Raw genomic sequence first — 17,354 nt, 5'->3', positions numbered from 1 at the left:
AAATAATTTTATTTGTGATTTTGAGAAAAAAAATTAAAAAAATTCTGCTAGAAATAATCTTTGAGTTTGAGATACAAATTTTCTTTATTTTTTTTGCTCAATCATTAAGATGATGAATTACAGAAAAAAAATGTAATTTAAATAATCTAAACATATAGAAAGAATGTATATGAATATGATTGCATAGCAGTATGAATTCTTCACTTTTCTGTAGATCATTTAAAGGATTTAATGTTTATAATGTTGTTTTAATAAAAAATATATACATCCTCAAGTCTCACTTAAAAAGGTCTGCTTTTATTTATGCTCATTCAGGCATGCCCACCTTTTAATAAAAATGTAATTAAAATCTTTTTTATTTTTTTAAATCATATATTTTTGTTATCTCCAATAACAGATGAATATAAATTTAAAAATCCATCATCTTTGAATTAATACATTTAAATATAAAGCTTTTCAAATGAATTTAAATACATTGCTGGGCTTAAACGAGACACCAAGCCAGATCACCCATGAGTAAAGCTACAGAGACTGGCCCAGCGAGGTGGTAAATTAAGTCTTACTGTTCCAGGCCATTTGTGCCAGGACTGCTAAGTAGTGCTTAGCTGCTGCTGCAAGTTGAAAAAAAAAATTCTGGCAATTGCTGAATTTTTTTTTATCACATGTATAAACAAAACAAAAAAACAATTACTTCTACCAAGGGGCTATAAAAAATTCAAATATTCTAATTAATATGCCCCTATATCTCCTAATATGTTTCTCCTCACCAATACAGAGCAGCTTATATCAGGTTTAATTCCTGGTAGCCTGTCCCAAAATGTATCCTGAATTAATTTGATAGAGTGAGTGAGCTACAACATAGTGATCACCAGGTAAACCCTAGTTATGTATTTATACCAAGGGATTCCAAATTAAGGCCCGACAGTCAAACGAGGCCTGCCACCTCCTGCAATCAGATCCCAACTGGCATCCTGAAATCATCCACCCCTTAGCTGAACTTTACTGCTTCCAATGCAGAGAGAAGCACCATGGATGCGTCTCTCTGCACTGAATACAAATGTCTGGCCAAAATGGAGCTGCAGCGTATGCTGTGAAGCAACATTTAAGATTCGAGTCTGATTGAGTTTACTTTTTTTAAACTCGATTTGCATCACCGAAACTCAGGTGATTTGAGGCTCCTGAAACTCACAAATTTACTAAGAAGTGAGAGTGTGTTTTCCAATGGTGAAGCAGATCGAGATAGCTCCACTGAGTAGCAAATTTAGATGAGATTACTCACCAGAGATTGCAGTGTTTTCTCTCTACCAAACTCTCCCAAACAAGCAGCCATCACATATCAGTGAGGTATGTGAAGGCTGCTTGTGTTGTACCTGTAAAAAAAGGGTTAAATGTTTTTTTAAAAAATTACATAGGTCACCCCCCCCAAAAGCATAACCAGCCCCAGGCTGCTCAGCCAGTCCTGGTTCCTAAAAATACGGGGGAAAAAATTAATAGTGCCCCCGTGTATTTTAGGAACCAGCACCTGGCTGCTGAGTCTGTCCTGGTTTTAAAAAAAGGGTTAAAATGCGTAGGGTTCCTCCTATATTTAAAACCAGCACCAGGCTCAAATTTGGCTGGGGTGTAATGCCACACCCAGGGGAACCTATCACCGGGTCACCCCAGCCAAAGCATTTGCACCACAAGCCAGTCAGCCCAAACTGGGGATCTGAGGGGAGGTGGGGACCCCCCCAATAAAGGGGTCTCCCCTTTCCCGACACTCTACAGTAGGCTTAGTCTGAAGCCCGGGGCTCTTCCCTGCACCCATGGGCTGTGGGTACAGGGGCAATAGTATTGTAAATAGAAATAAACTATTGTTTTTTACTGTGGAACTACAGGTGCCAGCATGCCTGCCCTTTGGCACTTGTGGAACTACAAGTGCCAGCAGGCGGCCGGTACCTGTACCCCCACTGTAAAAACAATAGTTAAAAAACCAAAACACTCACTCACACATACCTGCTGCCAGCTGTTTGGTCCCCTTCTCTAGTAGAATCTAATGGGAGTACCTGAAAAGAGGATGTTATGCTCACCTCTATCCTTGTGCTGGTCTCCGTAGAGTCCCCGGACTTGGCAAAATAAAAGAGCGAGTGACCCAATCAGATTTGTGGCGGGAAAAATCCGAATTTGGCAGGAAAATCATCCCTACTTATAATGTATGGCTTTAATGCCAATCATATATTTATAATAGTGACTGTAACATTACAGAATCTCTGTTCCCATTATATATATATATATATATATATATATATATATATATATATATATATATATATAGTTTATCTCATACTTGTATGAAGCCAACCAGTTTTACAGCTTGGAATATAGCTGTGATTTTTAGGAGTCTGGAAATCACTCAAAGCATGCTATTAATATCCGATAAATGATACATCAAATCTGATAAAGACCCCCTACCATCAGTTGTGTGGTAATGTTATCAATCCGCCTCAATCATAAGGTAGAATAGATTTTTAACTATATTATTTCAGTATAATGATTCTAAGTGGAATTTCCACACCCAAAGGGACATTAGTACAAATATGTTCTGCTTTACCAATTATTTTCAATATATTTAGATATTCTTTTTTCTAAATCAGATCATTTTTATCATATATAAGAGATATATTTCTTCCTAGGATTTGAAAATATCTTTATTCAGGGTAAGCAGAATTATGTCCCTTGGTTAAGGACACATCTGCTAAAAGTATACAGAATTATGTCCTTATACTGTAGTTTACAACACATCAAGTTCATCATATGCAAAATATACAAAACTGAGGTTCAGTAACTCAATATATGAACTACATGAGATTCAAGCTATTCAGTAGCTATAATTGTATCATATTATTGTCGACATTAGTATCAAGTCTCAAGTTGGTATTCAGTAACTTTAATGATATCATTCATTGGCAACATTAATATCAAGTTGCAGGGAGAGATGTTACAATTCACCCTATTGACAGGAGCACCCACTCTGTATTGGGATTGCATTTCAGTGCTCCGGAAATCTAGTCTTGAGCATCCTAGTTATCCAATGTATCTGAAGTCACAGTCACAGATTAGCATGTATATAACAAATGTTGTATTACAATTAATAATGCTTTTTATCTCATATGTCTTCTCTTCTGTTTTTATTGAGATAGATGTTGTCCTATTGGTTATGTGATTACACGTCAAACATCTGTTACCGCCGCACAGGGCCGGCCCGGCCATTACGCGGACTACGCAAGCGCGTAGAGCGCTAGCCGGCAGAGGGCGCCATGAAGCCGCCAGCCGCAATTCAGTTCCCGGCGCGGCCACACATACTGACTGCCGGTCGGGAATAGGTTTGCTGATGCTGACCGGGAGAACTATGGCTGCCTTGTAACTCTGCAGCACCGCCTCCTCTGGCTGCGCAACATGGCGTGATGACGTCACGCCGGCACAGTACCCCCACCCACTCGCTTGCCTGCTTAATTATGCACTTCACAAATGATGGAGGAGTTACACACAAACGCTCCAGCCTCATCGTAGGACGCCCACATGGTGAGCAGTGACTACCACCTGTCAGGCTGCCTGTCACTGACCTAGAGCCTGGAGCAGCCTTGGAGGAGGTAGGAGATGGGGGTGGGGTGCATAATAGTTTTAGTTTGATTACTTAGTTTAGTGTTTTAATGAAAGGATATATATATCTATATATATATATATTATATATATATATATATATATATACACACACTCCCAACAGCTTTTTTTCCCCCAATAAATATGTTAATGCATGGTCTTTTAAATATATACTGTGTTTGTGTCTCTCTCTCTTTCTCTTCCATATACACATATTTAGTGGAAAACAAACTATTGGTGTATGTATGTATAATAGTGGTGGTGGACTGATACACTTGATGCTGTGTTCGCCCACCAGGAGTTAGAGCACTGCACGGCACTACAGGACTTTGAAGCATATAAAAAACGTTATTTCCAAGTCCTGTAATGCCGTGTGCTGCTCTAACCCCTGGTGGATGAACACACCATCAAGTGTATCAGTCCAACAACACCATATATACCGGTATATATTTGTTTTGAAAGTGGATAATGTTTGTTGATATCTTGCTGTTTTTTGTTAGTTATTATTATTAAAGTGGACATATTGCTATGTATTTCTATCATAGAAATACTTAACTTCAAATAGAGGTTTTCTATGAGGTCAATTTATATATTATCAATTATTTATATAGCGCATGCATATTCCACAGTGCATTTACCGAGAATATTTGGCCATTCGCATCAGTACCTTCCCCAGTGGAGCCTTACCACATGCACACACTAGGACCAAACAGCACTTTTTTCGCACTGCGGTCAGGACTTTAGTCGGGTCTCTAGGGGGAGCCCATTATCTCCGGGAGTGCTGGGCACAACCCCAGAGTGAAGAAACAGTGGTTTGAGGAAAGGCCATGCCCCCTTTGTGGACAGCTCGCAATGTGGGCCTGATTCAGAGCCGGACGCTCTGACAGAGCGCTCGCTCTGAATCTGGGCCGTTCTTCCCTTTTTTTAGAGCGGCCTCCTGGCCGCTCGCATAGCTGTGGGTAACCACTTCAGCTATAGCGAGCGGCCAAAAAGATGGTCGAGATGGTCAAGACTATCGCGACCATCGGGCTTGCGACGAGACCCTTGTGGTAGGGTCTCGTCTGCCGCAAGCCCTGGAGTGCTTTTGGCTCTATCAGAGCTGAGAGCACTCCCGCTGACATCACTTGTGATCTCGGGCATGCGCACGACTGAGCCGGCTCCCTCATGCGCATGTGCACTTGGCCAACATCGACCCGCTTGCGAGCGCTCGCGAGCGGGTCTGAATCAGGCCCTGTGTCCCGAGTTCAAATGATTAAATGTATGGCTCGTAGATGCAGCTTTTCCTACGAAACCACACCCCTTTCCTTTTTTCAGGCTTGTGTCTTCTGTACGCCCATAGTCCACCATGGGGCGCCAAAATCTATCTTCGCTTACCAAAAAAATAAGGCTCGGGCCGGCCCTGCCTCCACACTTATAGAAACCATTGGGTTTCGGTTGGAGCCATGAGATATTCTGAGATGTATCTTTCTATCTTGTTTGAGGGTTTAAAAAAACTTGGTGCTAATAAAGTTTTAAGAGATCTTTTTTTCAGAAAATAAGCATGGGTTTATATGGAATATGCTGGCATAATAAATGGTATTGTTTTAAAATCTAATATTTTTTTGTACAATCCTTTTAATTTCTGAACAGTGGCTATTTGTCACGACCAGTGTTTCTCAGCATGGTGGTCGGCGGGTGTTACCTGTGCGGATGTTATGGCGGGGGGTGTCTGATGGTGGTGCTGGTGCCTGGCGGGGAGCATTGGCTGTGCGTGGTCCTCTGTGGGCATATTGACACTCTGTGCTGTCGGTGTTTCCTTTCCGCTCTGGCATGGGCACCGCCATCTTGCTTTCTGCCATGTGACCTAATTCCCTAATCCTGGCGTGTCACATGCTCACTCTGACCGCTCGTGGCTGGGCGCTGGGTATAAAAGGGAGTTCAGAGCTCCCTTGCATTGCCAGTGCAACGTGTTTCTCAGCGCAAGCTGAGAGGGAGTTCCTGAGCTTGTCCGTCTGCCTGTTGGATCTCTGCCTAAGCCTGCTTCACCTAACCTGCTCCTTACCCTGCTGGACTTCCACTGCCTCCTCCTTTTGCCTTCCCCATTGCCTGAGTACCTGTGTCAGCTGTTACCCTGCACCTTGCCTCCACTTGCACCTTCCTCTGGACATTATTTCTTCAGCCACAATTCATTTCAGCCTCACAAGACCTGGATTACTGGACTGCCTTCTGTTTCACTACCTGGACCTTTTCCCATTGCCTCACTACAGTTCCCAAGTGCACTTTAGTGCTATACCCGGACTTTGTTTTACCACATTCATGTCTGTTAAGCCACTCATTAAAAACTCCATGTTTATTTTTAAATCTGCTTCAGTGTCTGCTCCTATTACCACCCCAGGCCCACAACAAAACCAGAACCTCACACTATTATATGTAGATATAAATGCTATCGCCCTATTTTTATCTTCACCTTCCTTTTTCTTTTCTTTTTGTATCAAAAGGTCATCCCTTTTGCTAGATTTCACCTCCTCTAGAGCTCTCTTTATAATTGATTCAGTATATCCCAGGACTTTACCATATCGCCTGCCTGTATCTCAAAGGTCTCAATATTGGAACAATTTCTCCTCAAGCGGAGTAATTGGCCTTTGGGATGCTTTTCTTCCAAAGTGGATAAACTTCCTGATTCAGAGCCGGACGCTCTGAAAGAGCACTCGCTCTGAATCAGGGCGTTTTTTTTTATTTTTTTTTGAGCGGCCTCCTGGCCGCTCGCATAGCTGTGGGTACCCACCACAGCTATTGCGAGTGGCCAGGATGACGGTCGCGATGGTCAAGAACATTGCTACCATCAGGCTTGCGACGAGACCCTTGTGGTAGGGTCTGGTGGCCGCAAGCCCCAGAGAGCTTCTGGCTCTAATAGAGCCGGAAGCTCTCCCACTGACATCACTGGTGATGTCAGTGGGGCCTCCCACAAACGGCAGGCGTTCACATGGGAACGCCTCTGTGTGTGAAGCCACCCCCACGCCACGCCTCCAAAACGGTGCAAGCTTATGATCAAAATCGACAGCCACCCCCTTTTGGTGCGAGACCCGGAGCGGCGGAGTGCCTGTCGCTAGCCAGGTTTCGTGCATGCGCACGTCGGAGCCGGCTCTGGTGTGCGCATGCGCAGTGGCCTAACATCAACCCGTTCACAAGCGCATAGCGCTTGCGAGTGGGTCTGGATCAGGCCCAATGTGCACTTTTATAATGTAAATATGCCTTTTTCCCAACTTCCTAAGAATAATATGAGGTACAAATCTTTCCATTCTGGACTTCCAGAGTCAAATCCAGGAAGTTCATCTGATTGGTATTAAAAGAGTGCGTGAACTGAAGATCATAGGGATTGGAATTAGGGATGTGACAAAATGGAGTGCAGAACTGTGATCCCCATCCCAAATGATAAATCATCTATATAACAGCCATAGAGGCCCAGGTGTGCACCGAACCTGCCACCCCACACTAGGTGGTCCTCGACCTCACCCATGTAGAGTTCTTATAGTACTATCCAAATCTAACATAATCTGTATGGCATAACATTACATGTGATTAAAGATGCACCTGAACCCTTGCTACTACCTCTAATTTGAGTTGAGAAGTGACAGTAGGCATAGCTAACCATTGATGGTACCATTGGTGGTTAACCTCAATGCTATGGAACCATCACTAGGGAAATCATTAATGGTTTCACCCACCGATGGTCATCTGTTCTCTATTACTTATCGGTCAGCAAGTCAATCAGGGGTGGGGGCAGGGCTTTGCAGATTGCATTGGAGGCAGAGCTAGGCTCTGTGTCCTACCTCTGAGTAGAAAAAAAACATCACCAGAGCTCTGGTCCATTGATGGTGGCAAACTATTGGATCTCCACCATCAATGGTAAAACCATCTACTGTCGTTGTGTAACCATCAATGGTTGTTAATGATCGATGGTTGATGGCCATCCCTATGCATCTCAAAGGGGTGTCAAACACTTACATATTAATGCCATAATCTGCCTTTTGAAGTCCAAGGGGCCACAAATGTAACACTCGGGCAACATTTCTAAATTTGGATGATAGTTGTGTGCTTGTCTAGTGCGTTCAGTCTGCACCAAGATGCAGAAATGCACTGACCTGTAATTCTGTAGCAGGCCCATGGTATCTAAATGTGCTATATTATAGCACAGTATATAACTGCATAGAGACCCAGGGACATTGCAGACAATATATTGTATACACAGAACTACTGTGTATATATAGCATGAAAATATATTGAATTGAATATAATGATAGTATACAGTGAGACAGATATTGCAGGTTGCCATATGCAATCAATGAGCACTATACAATGACAAGGATATATCACAGGGCTGGATATTATATATGGTAACAAAAAAATTGGATCACAGTATAAACAGTATAAAACATAGGGCCTGATTCAGAGCCGGACGCTATTTGCGCTCGCTCGTTTAGAAACAGGGGCCGGCTATTTAAATTGAGTGCTCGCTCTTTGCGGTCTGTTGACGCCTCTATGTCTGAGCGAGCGAACGAAATATGCGCTCGCTATTTTGTAAAGATGCCCCCTGGCCGCTCGCATCCTACGTCATCTCCGCTATTTATTTGATTAATCGAGTACATCGAAAGGCATCTGAACTGCTCGCAGTGCTTGTGGTTGGATTTTCCTACCGCAATCATGCGAACAGTTCAGGCTAAGAAACAACCAAGTGACGTGGTAGATGACGCTGCTTTGTTAATTATGCACACCCTTAAAACTCACCGTTTTGACCGTTTGGCACGCCTGCGTTCGGATCTCCACTCCCCGTTTTCAAGCACCTTCCCCTGTTACCACCCACAAACGCCTCATTCTGTCACTCAAATTAGCAGGCATTCGCAATTTTGCGAGCACACAATTTCCAACCACAATGACTGGTTCGCGCATGCGTATTACAACCCATACGTATGCGCAGTTGTGCGAACATCGCTCGGAGCAAACGAGCGGCCGCTTACGAGCGGCTCTGAATCAGGCCCATAGTACTAATGAATATATACAATATGTTACAAAACATTTGATTGAAACTGACACAGGACATTAGACACAGTGATCACACTCCTAGGAACACATCTTCTCTCCTCTTCCAGCTTCTACAGTTCCCGATTCAGAGGAGGACGCTATGTCGATGTCGGACACGATTTTTTGCCACTGTGCATACATCACTGTCGCACTGCGCACACAGTGATAGATTAGTGATGGCGGATGTAATGAAGATTAATTCGCTAAGTGAGTTGCAGTGACTGTTTGGGGGAAGTAAAGGGGGGTGACAACAAAAACATAGGCGTGTCACCACCGTTTTCTGGGTGTGTCTCAGGCAGCCACTGCCAATGTGTTTGCAGTTAGACTGGTCCTGGCATCTTAGTTGAGATAGATATTCTGAGACAGCGTAGGGTTGCTCAGAATTTCGATGGTGAAACCGACGTGCAGCCAATGTTCCCGATGTTGCACCTTTTGTATGTAAGCAGCGGATCTGATACGCTGGTGGTGGGTGTCTCTACACAAAACAGCGGCTAAGTCATTAGCATATTTTCTCGAGTCCGCTGCGTCCACCTCTGAATCAGGCCCCTAGTCCTGAACATTTTTTGTAGTGCATGGCTGCCTAAACCTGCTGTTTTCCCTCCACACTGGTGCCAGGCCTACAGTATTTATATAGCTGTTCATCTACCTACTTCACAAACAGATAAACAATAATATTTACATGATTATCTTGGAATATCTATCAGCCATATACTGTAGAAGTTATGTGTGTAGCATACCACTCGCAGCTGCACTACCTGTATAACTTTCTGTATGTTTATAGCACAGTACATGCATCTGCATGTTGGGCTCCTTAGATGTATAAATCTGCAGGCCATACCAACCACACTTATGTCCTGTCTATCCCTGCAGCTAGTGTACTTTAACCTGACCTTATGCCCGTCCCCAACTATGCATCTCTCTTTTTCCATTGTCACTTGGTTTTTCAAATGTTCCATTTTGGTGAAGTTTGGGCACTAATCATTGTCCAATCCCCAGGTCAGTAAGTGCCAACTACTTGTTGCACAACAGGTCCGTCTTTAGCAATGCTTAATCTGCCAGGCTTGCTGAAACGACTCAGGTTAAGCTCAATCAGAGCAGGAACACCTTTGTAACTGTGATGAACGTGCAAAGGTTTCTTTACTCAGATTTTACTTTGGTGCCAGTCACAAGGAACAAGAAAGATGCATATGCTATACTGGAGCCACATTTGTTTACAAGTTTAGAAAGCCATTTATACAGTATATTGACAGTGGGACATTTGGTTTCATAATAAGGGACCTTATTCCCATCCCCACCACAGGATTTACCCCTTAAGGCAAACGACTCTTTACACAGAGGGCCTGATTCGGAGCTGCTTGTAAGCGGCCGCTCGTTCCCTCCGAGCGATGTTTGCCCAACTGCGCATGCGTACGGATCGTTATACGCATGCGCGAACCAGTCAGTGCGGTCGAAATTCATGTGCTCGCAAAATAGCGAATGCCTGATAATTTGAGTGACAGAATGAGGCGTATGTGGGTGGTAACAGGGGAAGGTGCTTGAAAACGGGGAGTGGAGATCCGAACGCAGGCGTGTTTAAAGGTCAAAACAGGAGTTTTATGGGTGTGCATAATTAAAACAGCAGCGTCATTGACCATGTCACTGAGTTATTTTTTAGCCAGAACTGCTCGCAAGATTGTGGTAGCAAAAACCAACCACAAGAATAGCGAGCAGTTCATACGCTGGTCGATGTACTCGATTAATCTAATAAATAGCGGACATGACATAGGATGCGAGCGGCCAGGGGGCGTATTTTTCCAAAAAACGACCGCAAGTTTTGTTCGCTTGTTCAGACCTAGAGGCGTGAACAGACCGCAAAGAGCGAACGGTTCATTTGAATAGCCACCCCTATTTTCTGGACGAGCGAGCGCTAATTGCGTCCAGCTCTGAATCAGGCCCAGTGTCTTCACTGCATAAGTAGATCACACTTGTCCCAGGGACAATATAAAAAAGAGAACACACATCTTACGACTAACAGAGAATAAAGGGGCATAAAGGAATCTTTGCAGATCTACAGGAATACACAATCCCATGCAATGCAAGACACAAAGACCAAGACATTTCTTTTAGCAACTGGGAGAAATGAAATACTAATGGCAGGCTACAAAAAATACATCATGAAGATATATCTCTGGGTGCAAGATATATTTCTGTAGGGAATGATGATATGATGAAATGCAGTGAAGCCTGATTTGCATGGCCAGTTACTGTAATGCCATAAATTAGTGTAAATAGGGCCTGATTCAGCTTGGATCGCAGTTGCTAGTACGCACACAATCTGCTGATTGTTTTGCACTGCGCATGCGTATGCATCGCAGTTGCGAACCAGCCGCTGTGATTGTTACTGCGATCGCAGTGGCGAGGCAGACCCAACGCAGAGTGATTGACAGGAAGCCGTTTGTGAGTGGTAATGGGGGGGTGTTCGGGCGAACGCAGGCGTGGCAGTGCGTTTCAACGGCATTGCGGGGCATGCATAAATTATTCACTGCGATACCATACGCGGCCTGAGACTTCATAGCGTGCACTGAAGTAAGCAGTTCCTGAGTGAAGTCTGACCTGCCTTAACTGTGTGTATGGGTCCGATGTTATTCAATGTTACTGATTATTTTGCTCTGTTGCTAAAGTATACTGGTGTAAGGGGAAGTGGGCGTCCTTATGTTAGGCTGCGATTGAAATGCGAATGCAATTATTTGCATATCACCGCTGATATTAGCAACTGTGTTGCGTGCGTATTAGCAGAATAGCGATCCTTGCTGAATCAGGCCCGTAGAGAACATCATTATGACAGTTCTCCTGTATATACTGGATCTCAGTATCTGGTATTATTATCCTTTTTCATGTATGGATAACCGCAGAGTACCGTTATTCTGATTCTTTATGCTTGATAGAACATTTAGTATCTGTCCATATTTTGTATGTACAGCCCTGGCCAAAAGTTTTGAGAATGACACAAATATTGTTTTTCACAAAGTTAGCTGCTTCAGTGTTTTTAGACCTTTTTGTCAGATGTTACTATGGTATACAGAAGTAAAATTACAAGCATTTCATAAATGTCAAAGGATTTTATTGACAATTACATTCAATTTATGCAAAGAGTCAATATTTGCAGTGTTGACCCTTCTTTTTCAAGACCTGCAATTCGCCCAGGCATGCTGTCAATCAAATTCTGGGCCACATATTGACTGATGGCCGCCCGTTCTTGCCTAATCAGTGCTTGGAGTTTGTCAGAATTTGTGGGTTTTTGTTTGTCCACACGCCTCTTGAGGATTGACCACAAGTTCTCAATGGGATTAAGGTCAGTAAAGCATCCTAAAACCAAGCATGTGTGGGGTTGCTTCTCAGCCAAGGGAGTGGGCTCACTCACAATTTTGCCTAAGAACACAGCCATGAATAAAGAATGGTACCAAAACATCCTCCAAGAGCAACTTCTCCCAACCATCCAAGAACAGTTTGGTGATGAACAATGCCTTTTCCAGCATGATGGAGCACCTTGCTATAAGGCAAAAGTGATAACTAAGTGGCTCGGGGAACAAAACATCGAAATATTGAGTCCATGACCAGGAAACGCCCCAGACCTTAATCCCATTGAGAACTTGTGGGCAATCCTCAAGAGGCGGGTGGACAAACAAATACCCACAAACTCTGACAAACTCCAAGCATTGATTAGGCAAGGATGGGTGGCCATCAGTCAGTATGTGGCCCAGAATTTGATTGACAACATGCCAGGGCGAATTGCAGAGGTCTTGAAAAAGAAGGGTCAACACTGCAAATATTGATTCTTTGCATAGACTTAATGTAATTGTCAATAAAAGCCTTTGACATTTATGAAATGCTTGTAATATTACTTCAGTATACCATAGTAACATCTGACAGAAAGGTCTAAAAACACTGAAGCAGCAAACTTTGTGAAAAACATTACCTGTGTCATTCTCAAAACTTTTGTCCATGGCTGTCTAGACAATTTCATCATGACAGCTATTTTGTTCCATATGCTGAGTTTAGTTTTCAGTGTTTGGCATTATTTGTATGAACAACTGAACATTGTTATTTTTGTCTCGTTCTATATGCTGGATAGAAAATGGAGTCAGTGGCAAATTACAATAAGGGAACAACTAAGGGCCCAGAGTAGTAGAGGACCCACAGTTCAGCAATATACTGAATGTAGGAATGTAATAAAAGAAATGCTGATAGGGTGGTATTTTGATTTCTTTTTTTATTACAGCGGTGCTACTGCAGTATACTGGGGGTTCATTTGTTTTGCAGGTTTTTTCTAAGAATGGCAGTTGTCATGTGATGTTTTGACTTCTCTGCTTTGAATATGAACAGAACGGGTGAAAACTACATTAGGGTGGAAAAGAACTGTAGGGGGATCTGCCTAGATCAGTCTTGGACTGGCTCACAACAGAAGGTTGAGGATGTGTTCAGAGGCAGATTAAGAGAGGAGGGGGCTGTGTGCAGCCTCCATACACATCCCTCTTGATGAAGCATTCGCAGAGTAGACTTTGGCACTGTGACACAGGCTACTGCATATGGAAAGATCTCCAGGAACATGATACCTGCACCAAATTCCTGTGATTGCTCTGCTGTGCATACACAAATCTCCTGGAAAGTGGTGCTGGTGCCATTTTCCTGGTGATTTCTGTGATGCTAACACATAGGTGAGCATCATCTATGGGTGCAGGCCGGGGTGCGGTATGGGCCCCCTTGGACCCAAAAGCCCAATGGATGTGTTCTTTAACCATCAGGATTCCCCTTCCCCCAGGAGACCCCCTACTTATCTAATCTCTCTTACCAATTAGTTGCCTACTCCTCATGAATATCAAAACAGGGGGAGACCCCTCTGACTCTGTAGAGAAAAGGCAATTTTCCCATAGAGCACTTACCAGAAATACAGTAAGTAGGGATATCAAGTCACTAAGTCTATCCACCAACTTTTCCTTCCTCATTTCTGCATGTACCAAAAGCGAGGTAGAAAAAGTAAGCAAATATAATTATTATCATTATCATCATTATTATTATCATTATTATCATTTTATTATAATAATAATAATTATTATTATTATTATTATTATTATCATTATTAACATATTATAATTATTATTATTAATACTGAACGTAAGGGGAAAACCAAATTGATATGTTTAAATTATTTGAATTGAATATGGAAGATAGGAGGCAAATAGATAAAAACAATCTATAGCTAATGCAGGCCATACATCTACTGGCCGATTCCCTGTTTTATGTAAGAGTGAATGTAGGGGCAACGCCAACGGGTGCCCAATCTCTGCGACATAAAGAGAACTAGTGGGTTTCCCAGCTTAACCCAAAGGGAATAGCATTGAAAACAGGAGAATATCTCCAGCGCGGAGAAGGGTACTTTATACAGTAGAGCAAAATTTCATTGTGACACTCCTGCTATGCAAAACTGGTCCCTTCCTCTCCATAGCAAAGGAAAATTAATTTCTCACTTAAAATTGCAATGCATTTCACAGCACCTGGCCGCTTCCTCAGGTTGATTCCTTGATTCATTTAACACTGCTTAACGAAGCGGCCGGGTACTGTGAAATGCATTACAATTTTAAGTGAGAATTTCATTTTCATTTTATGCTTTTCATCCCTAATTTTTAACAGAAGTGTCACAATGAAGTTTTGATCTATAAAGTAACCTTCTCAGCGCCGGAGTTACTCTCCTGTTTTCAATTCAATTCCCTGTTCTGCAAACATCGATGATCGGAGATCCGTTCAGGTATTTGGCAAAATACAAATCCCTGACTCTTCGATTTCGAAAATTTTTTGGTCAGAATTGATGAATCGGGATTGGCCAACATGTTGGATTTCACCAATGCCCCGACCCAGGCATTGGCAGAATGAGGCCCCTATAGCTGCATAACGTATGGGCCCCATAAGGCAACAACAACAAACCACAATGGCAGTATTGTGTAATGTGTGACGGAAAGATACTAACTCTGCTTATATAACATACAGTTTGTGTTGTTGTGCAGATTTCATGGCTAAATCCACTCTGCCAAAGTACATAAGTATTACACCAGCTCAGAGCCTTTGTTCTATACTTGTAATGGAACCATTTTGTGATCCAAGTAGCGCATCACCACTTTGGAGGAGTGAATTCCTAAGCATGGTCCGTGAAGGCGCACAAAAAAGTGACGTCTAATAAAGACATCCCCTCATTCACAATTTAAGCTAGCCTAAACAGTAATTAAAAAAAATTATTTAATACTTGAAATTTTAAATTTAAATATTTTAATGATAGGGGTGGTGGGGTGGTGGTTGAAAGGTGACTTTTACACTTGTTTATAACTCTCTGTATACTTCTGGTTGCAGAAGTGTACAAGAGAGAACGTGCAGGGAAAAAAACATAGGGCCTGATTGAGAGACGGATGCAATGGCTATTAGGTACACAGGGCCTGATTCAGACCAGCTCGCGAGCGCACAGCGCTCGCAAGCGGGTCGATGGTCCCTCACTGCGCATGTGCACACCGGAGCCGGCTCCAGCGTGCGCATGCGCGAGACCCGGCCAGCGACGGGCGCTCCGTCGCTACTGGTCTCGCACCAAAATGGGGTGGCTGTCGATTGTGATTGATAGCTCGCCCCGTTTTGGAGGCGGGCAGGGTGGTGGCTGACCAAACGGAGGCGTTCCCGATTTTGGGGCAGCCTCAGTAGTGAGTTTCCGGCTCCCGATCAGGCCCACAGATCGAGCACTGTGTGTGCACAGCGATCGCATTCCAATGCAAAGGTATTCCGATATTCAATTGGTGGCGAGGATAGCAAAAATCCCGCACCCGCTGAGTTTTCCTGCAGGTGCGAGATTTTTGATATTCCATTAGGAGCGGGGTTTTGATTTTTTTTGAGCACCGAGAGGTTTTCTTTTTGCGCACCTTGAGAGCACGACCAATTTTTCCTAAAATCCACAATTTTAGGAAAGATGGTCGGGAAATGCTCTGGAACCCCGGAAGCACCCCTCCTGATGACTAATTAAGCAATTGGACATTTCCAATTAGCTTAATTAGTCAGTAATACTCACCTTCCGAAGTGCTGTCTTCTGCATCCAGCATTGGGACCAGGTCTCCTGCAGCAGCGTTGAGTATGTCAGTGTGTGTGTTTGTGAGTGCATGAGTGTGTGTGTTTGACCCCCGATGTGTGTGTCCCTCTCTAGCGTAAGTATGTCCCCTCGTAATGGGCACCAGAAACCAGAGACCACCAGAAACCCCCGGCAGGTACAGGGGCTGGCTGGCAACTTTTAGCCTGGGGGGCAAATGCATGCAGGCGGCCCTGGCAGAGGAGTAGCGTGTAGCCAGGGTGCCCGAAGAACATGCGTGCTACGGCGCCCCCCCCTCAAATGTTTCAGGGAGGAGGCGGGTCCATATGGGATTAATGTAAGGTAAAAATAAATATATGGGGCAGCCCCCTGTCGTAGTGCCCATATGCAGTGCCCCCGTGTGCCACAGGAGAGAACACCCTTATGCAGGCCTCCAGTAGTTCCCCCAGTAGTGATCCTCCCTATGCAGTGCCCCTTGTGCCCCCAGTAGTAAGCCCCTTATATAGTGCCCCCAGTAAGCGTCCCCCCTGTGCAGTGCCACTTGTGCCCCCAGTAGTAAGCCCCTTATATAGTGCCCCCAATAGTGGTACCCCTATGCAGTGCCCCTTATATAGTGCCCCCAGTAGCAGTCCACCCCCCATGCAGTGCCCCCAATAGTGGTAACCCTTATGCAATGCCCCTTAAATAGTGGCCCCAGTTGTAGTCTCCCCCCTATGCAGTACCCCCAGTATTGCCCTTTATATAGAGCCCCCAGCAGTGGTCCCTCGATGCAGTGCCCCCAGTGGTAGTCCCCTCCCCCTATGTAGTGCCCCTAGTAGTAGTCCCCTCCCCCCTATGCAGTGCCCCTAGTAGTAGTCCCCTCCCCTTGTAGTGCCCCTAGTAGTAGTCCCCCCCTTGTAGTGCCCCCAGTAGTAGTAGTACCCCCTTGTAGTGCCCCCAGTAGTAGCCCCCCTTGTAGTGCCCCCAGTAGTAGTAGTACCCCCTTGTAGTGCCCCCAGTAGTAGCCCCCCCTTGTAGTGTCCCCAGTAGTAGTAGTCCCCCCCTTGTAGTGCCCCCAGTAGTAGTAGTCCCCCCCTTGTAGTGCCCCCAGTAGTAGTAGTCCCCCCCTTTGTAGTGCCCCCAGTAGTACTAGTCCCCACCCTTTGTAGTGCCCCCAGTAGTAGTAGTCCCCCCCTTTGTAGTGCCCCCAGTAGTAATAGTCCCCCCTTGTAGTGCCCCCAGTAGTAATAGTCCCCCCTTGTAGTTCCCCCAGTAGTAGTCCCCCCATTGTAGTGCCCCCATTAGTAGTAGTACCCCCCCCTTGTAGTGCCCCCAGTAGTAATCCACCCCCCTGGTAGTGCCCCCAGTAGTAATCCCCCCGTGGTAGTGCCCCCATAGTAATCCCCCCCTGGTAGTGCCCCCAGCAGCCCCCCCCCCTCAGTAGAGAGAGATTTAATAAAAATCACTTACCTGAAACTCCCGCTCCTGGTCCCGCCGCTAACAGCTCCTCCGGCTGCTTTGCATGGGAGAGACGTCATTACTCATGACGTCTCTCCCATTACCCACTGCGGGAGCTGAAAGATGGCTC

Source organism: Taudactylus pleione, unplaced genomic scaffold, assembly GCF_031769625.1.
Source record: "Taudactylus pleione unplaced genomic scaffold, aTauple2 ptg000129l, whole genome shotgun sequence".
NCBI lineage: Eukaryota > Metazoa > Chordata > Amphibia > Anura > Myobatrachidae > Taudactylus > Taudactylus pleione.
The sequence above is the reverse complement of the archived record's forward strand: the minus strand, read 5'-3'. Positions refer to the sequence as shown.